General features: G+C 34.2%; 1 pseudogene; it reads right to left on the bottom strand.

The window, feature by feature from the left end:
- Positions 1 to 5,329: 5,329 nt before the first annotated feature.
- LOC113262326 (high mobility group protein B1-like) lies at positions 5,330 to 5,953 on the bottom strand (annotated as a pseudogene).
- Between the last annotated feature and the right edge of the window lie 219 nt (positions 5,954 to 6,172).

Below are 6,172 nucleotides of genomic sequence, written 5' to 3'. Positions count from 1 at the left end.
TAAAGGTAGGGGTGTGTATATGTTTTTGAATTAGTGTTTTCCTATTCTTTGGGTAAATACCCAGTAGTAGATTTGGTAATTCTATTTTTAATGTTTTGAGGAACCTCCATAGCCTCCATACTGTTTTCCATAGTGCCCACACCAGTTTGTATTCCCACCAACAGTGTGCAAGGGTTCCTTTTTCTCCAAATCCTTGCCAACAGTTGTTGTTTCTTGTTTTTTATTTTAGCCATTCTGGCAGGTAAGAGGTGATATCTCATTGTGGTTTTGATTTGCATTTCTCTGATGATGAGTGATGTTGAGCATCTTTTCATGTGTCTATAGGCCATCTGTATGTCTGAAGGAATGTCTGTTCATGTCTCCTACCCATTTTTAAATTAGATTATTTGTTTTGGGTTTTTTGTTTGGGGGGGTGGTAAGTTGTATAAGTTCTTTATATATTCTGGATACTAACCCTTTGTTGGTTATGTCATTTGCAAGTATCTTCTCCCATTCAGCATGTTGCCTGTTAGTTTTGCTGATTGTTTCCTTCACTGTGCAAAAGCTTTTTATTGTGATACAGTCCCAATAGTTTATTTTTGCTTTTATTTCCCTTGCTTCAGGAGATATATCTCATTAAAACAATACTGCTATAGCAGATGTCAGAAAAATTACTGTCTCTGCTCTTTTCTAGGATTTTTATGGGTTCAGATCTCACATTTCAAATTCATCTTTGTGTGTTTGTGCATGGTGTTAGAAAGTGGTCCTATTTCATTCTTTACATGTGGCTGTCCTTAACACCATTTGTGGAAGAGCTTGTGTTTTTCCCATTGCATAGTCTTGCCTTCTTTGTTGAAGTTTAATTGGCCATGTAATTGTCAGTTTATCTGGGGGCTCTTTCTGTTCTATTGATATATGTGTCTGTTTTTGTGCCATATTATTTTGCTTACTACAGATTTACAATTTATCTTGAAATCTGGGATTGTCATAACTCCAGTTTTGTTCTTTTTCAAGATTGCTTTGGCTATTCAAGGTTTTTTGTGTTCCAATACAAATTCTAAGATTATTTGTTCTAGTTCTGTGAAAAATGTTGTAGGTATTTTGATAAAGATTGCGTTAAATCCATAGATTGCTTTGGGTGGTATGGACATTTTAAAAATATTTGTTCTTTCAATCTGGGACATGGAATATCTTTCCATTTATTTGTGTTGTCTTCAATTTCTTTCATAAATATTTTATAGTTATCAGAGTATAGGTCTCTCACTTTCTTGGTTGTTTATTCCTAGGTATTTTATTTCATTTGGTATAATTGTAAAAGGAACTGTTTACTTAATTTTTCTTTTTGCTACTTCATATAGAAATGCAACAGATACTGATTTTCTATCCTGTATATTGATTTTGTATGTTAAAGCCATTGTTTCCTTATTGAATTTCTGTCTGTATGATCTATCCATTGATGTAAGTGGGGTGTTGATATCCCCTATTATTGCTATATTATTGTCAATTTCTCTCTTATGTATTTAATATTTGCTTTATATGTTTAATATTTGCTTTATGTATTTAGTTTCATATCAGGTGCATAGATATTTATAATCATTATATCCTCTTATCAGATTGATCCTTTTATCATTATGTAACGACGTTCTTTGTCTCTTGTGACAGTCTTTGTTTTAAAGTGTATTTTATTTAATATTATTGCTACCCTGATTTTTTTTACACTTCCATTTGCATATTATATGTTTTTTCCCTTTCTACGTTTAGTCTATATGTGTCTGTAGGTCTGAAGTGAATCTCTTGTAGGCAGCATGTAGATATGTCTTGGTTTGTTTTTTTTTAATTCATTCAGTGACTATACCATTTGATTAGATCATTTAGACTATATACATTTCTTTTTATGTTTTAAATATTTTACTTACATATTTGAGGGAGACTGAGAGAGATCACAGAGGGAGAGGGAGAAGCAGACTTGCCACTGAGCAGGGAGCCTGATGTGGGGCTTGATCCCAGGATCCTGGGATCATATCCTGAGCAGAAGGCAGATGCTTAACCGACTGAGCCACCCATGTGCCCCTAGACTAATTACATTTCAAGTAATTATTAATCGGTAAGTACTTATTGCCATTTTGTTTTTGTTTTTTGGTTGTTTTTATAGAACTTCTCTATTCTTCTCTTAATCCTATCCCTTGTGACTGATGATTTCCTTTAGTATTATACTTGGATTCCTTTCTTTTTTTATTTTATTTTTTATCTGTTGTGTTTTTGTTGTGCGGTACCATGCGGTTCGCTGCTAAATGTATAGACTGTATAGCAATCGGTATTAAGTTGATGGTTACTTAAGTTTGAACACATTCTAAGAGCACAACATTTTTAGTCTCTCCCTCCTCATTTTATGTATGTTGTTAGATTTTACATCTTTTTATTTTGTAAGTCCTTTCACTTATTTTTTAGCTATGATCGATTCTACTACTTCCCTCTTCAACATTCATTCTAGCTTTATAAGTGATTGATCTGCCACCTTTATTGTAGATTCACTTTTACTTGTGAAATTTTTTCATTTCATATTTTTCTTCTAATTATGACCTATTCTTTTCCCCTTTTTTCTTTACCCCTTCACATTTCTTATAAGGCTGGTTTAAGGGTAATGAGCTCCTAGTTTTTGTTGGTCTGGAAACTCTATCACTTCTTCAATTCTGAGTGATAACCTTGCCAGGTAAAGTGTTTAGTCAACAACACTTTGAATTTTTTTTTCTTTCAACACTTTGAATATATCATGCCACTTTTCTAGCTTGCAAAATTTCTGCTGAAAAATCAACTTAGTCTTATAGGTTTTCCCTTGCAGTTAACTTTTTTTTCTTTCTTGCTGCTTTTAAAATTCATTACCATGTCATAGTCTCTCCTGTCATTCTCTGTGCGGTCCCTCTATCCTTTGTTGTACAGAAGCTTCTTAGTCAGCCCTCAGCTCTCCAGGAGAATTTGCTCTACATGTAGGTGTGGATTCAGTGTGTCTGGGGAGGAGGTGAGTTCAAGGCTTCCTATGTCTCCATTTTGAATCTATGTGTATATTTTAAATGCACTGGAACATTTACTCCGTGAAGATGGAGTTTGTTTGTGTAGTTTACTGCTGATTCTCATTTCTAGAATAGTTTTGGCATCTAATAGTCACTCAATAAAAGTTTAATAACTGTTCTCAAAGCAAATGGAGCCACTGCACAATGACTTAGAATAATTATTTTAATGGTGATTTGGAATTGCTATTAACGTAATGAAATAGTCATGTATTAAGGGGCTGGAATATAGGAGTTTTATCCTATATTAAATGATGACAGATTGCAATTTTTAATCTTTTTTAATAAATTGAGATATAATTGGCAGATAACATTCCTTTCAGGTATACAACATAATGACTCAATGTTTGTATATTTTGTAAAATGATCACCATAAGTCCAGTTAACATCTATCATAACACATAATTACAATTTTTCTTGTGATGAGAACTTAATACCTAAATTATCTACTTTCTTAGCATCTTTCAAACCATCTTTCTGTATAGTATTATTATTTCTTTAATAAATGGAATTTCATCTGTTTGTTTTGTTTGATCCTTTTCTAGATTGTTAGATATCAATTCTTGATGTTCTCAGAGCATCTTTCTGGCAATGTAAATAATGCTTTTTTTTTTTTTTTTTTGCTTTAAAATCTCTTCTCACAGAAGCCTTAATAGTAGGAACTGTGTTCTTTCATTCTCTTTTATCCCCAGTGCCAACCCCAGTACCTAGACTGTAGTAGGCAATTCATAAATATAATCAAATCAATGAATGTCAAGTGTATCTTGGGAGAACAAAGACGACCAGCATCAGTCTTCTTACTTTCATTTAGGGAAATCATTTGATATTTTCTCTGTTTTAGCAATTTCATATCCTTTTTTAAAAAGGTATGCATGTTTTTTTTTTTAATTTGTAGATTCTATGCCTCTGAAAGAAGTGGGGGAACTTCTTTTTTTCTATGTTTCTATAAGCAAAAGAAGCTACTTAAAAACATTTCTGAATATGACTAGAATAAAAAGGAATTAGATTTATAGTAATTCTCTTTAGAATTGACACACATTAGGGGCGCCTGGGTTGCACAGCAGTTAAGCGTCTGCCTTCGGCTCAGGGCATGATCCCGGCGATCTGGGATCGAGCCCCACATCAGGCTCTTCTGCTATGAGCCTGCTTCTTCCTCTCCCACTCCCCCTGCTTGTGTTCCCTCTCTAACTGGCTGTCTCTATCTCTGTCTAATAAACACATAAAAAATCTTTAAAAAAAAAAAAGAATGGACTCACATTAAATTACACATAATCCTTTTTGATCAAATGCAACTTATAGAAAGAATAATTACTAGATATATAGCCAATGAGAAGACATTGTCTTCTCAACCCATAAAATGGTATATTTCTTTACTGACAAGGGTTTCAATTTGGTACAATTCTTTTCCACAAAAATGGAAATCTGTGCATAAAATTATATTGATGAATTAGGTAATTTAAAAATATCCCATTTTAAACACATTTTTAAACATTGTTGCTACATAAATCAATCATATTGAAATATCTCTGTCCTCACAGGCTTATTCCAGAAAACTTACACTTAAGAAATCACATCTATATACAATGATCAGTATACCATAACACTAACATATTATGCCTAATGGAAAAGAAATTATCAATAAATTAAAATGAAGTTATTTGAATCAAAAAGGTAAATAGCCAGTTTTCCCAGAAAAAATTAAAAACCTAGATTTCCGTGCAAAATATATAATCTCAAGTCCAAACTTTAAAAATTTTGAGTCAGATTTGGTATTTGATTCTTTTTGAGAGAATTTCTCATTTCTTTAATACAAAAATTGTATTTACTTAGAAGCACTCGGAGTGCCAACAAAACAGCTGCAACTTTTTTTTTTTTTTTTGCAATTATGCAGTGGTATTCAGTTAACAGAAGAACAATTATTTCATGTAAGCTGCATCAGAGACAGCTGAAGATGGAACAACTGCCATCCCCATATATAACTAATTTGTGCTGTGCACTGACAAGACCTGCTTTAAGTCTCCACACCAATGCACAACCTCCACACTGTACCAGGCGAGGTTAGTGGCCATTCAAAACACCACCAGGACAGGGCTGTCTAAGGACACATTTGGCTGTATATTAACTCTACAAAAAAAAAAAAAAAAAAAAAAAGAGAGAGATTCTGTAGAGTTTAAAAACAAATCTTTCACAGCCTCGCACTTCAATTTTTTTCTTTAAAAGGAGTGAGCTGTGTACCGAGGGGTTAAATGCTTTATAGACAAAAGAAAAACTGCATTAGAACCAACTTATTCATCCTCCTCCTCTTCTTCTTTATCTTCCTCATCATCCTCTTCATCTTTCTTCTCTTCCTCTTCCTTCTTGTCCTTGCTTTTGTCAGCCTTGATGACTCCCTTTTTTGCCACATCAGGTTTTCCTTTGGCTCAGTATGAGCGATATCCTTTTCATAGTTTTCCTTCAACCCAGCAGCCTTCTAGTCATAATGCTGCTTGTCATCCATAGCAATGTTATTCCACATTTCTCCCAGTTTCTTTGCAATATCACCAATAGATAGGCTGGGATATTCTCCTGTGATTTGGGGGTAATACTCAGAACAAAACAAAATGGCTGAAGGAGGCCTCTTGGGTGCACTGGGACCCTTAAACTTTTTTTTTCGTTTTCCCTGTAGAGGGGATATAAGTTTTCATTCCTCTTTCATAACCAGTCTTGTCCACCTTTATCATGTCTTCCAATTTTCTTTTATCTTTAGCAAACCTGGTCTTCCACTTCTCTGAGCACTTCTTAGAAAACTCTGAGAAGCTGACTGAAGCATCTGGGTGCTTCTTCTTGTGCTCCTGTCAGCAAGTTTGCACAAAGAATGCATAGGATGACATTTTGCCTCTCAGCTTCTTAGGATCTCTTTTGCCCACGTTTAATTATTTTCCTCTGTCAGGCACAAAGTCACCCAGTGCCATCTGGCTCTCGCTTGCTCTGTTACTGTCTCTGTGGAGCTCAGTACACTGCAATGGCTGGGAGAGTGGGAGCCAGACGCAGCCTCCTCACTCTCTTCACTCTTGAGAATTGCTCGTTGAAAAATTTTAATTAAATTACCTTCATAATGAATAAAACCAAAAAACTATGATCTTGTTCTT

The sequence above is a fragment of the Ursus arctos genome, unplaced genomic scaffold (genome assembly GCF_023065955.2).
Source record: "Ursus arctos isolate Adak ecotype North America unplaced genomic scaffold, UrsArc2.0 scaffold_9, whole genome shotgun sequence".
In the NCBI taxonomy this organism is placed as follows: Eukaryota; Metazoa; Chordata; class Mammalia; order Carnivora; family Ursidae; genus Ursus; species Ursus arctos.
The sequence above is the reverse complement of the archived record's forward strand: the minus strand, read 5'-3'. Positions and strand labels throughout refer to the sequence as shown.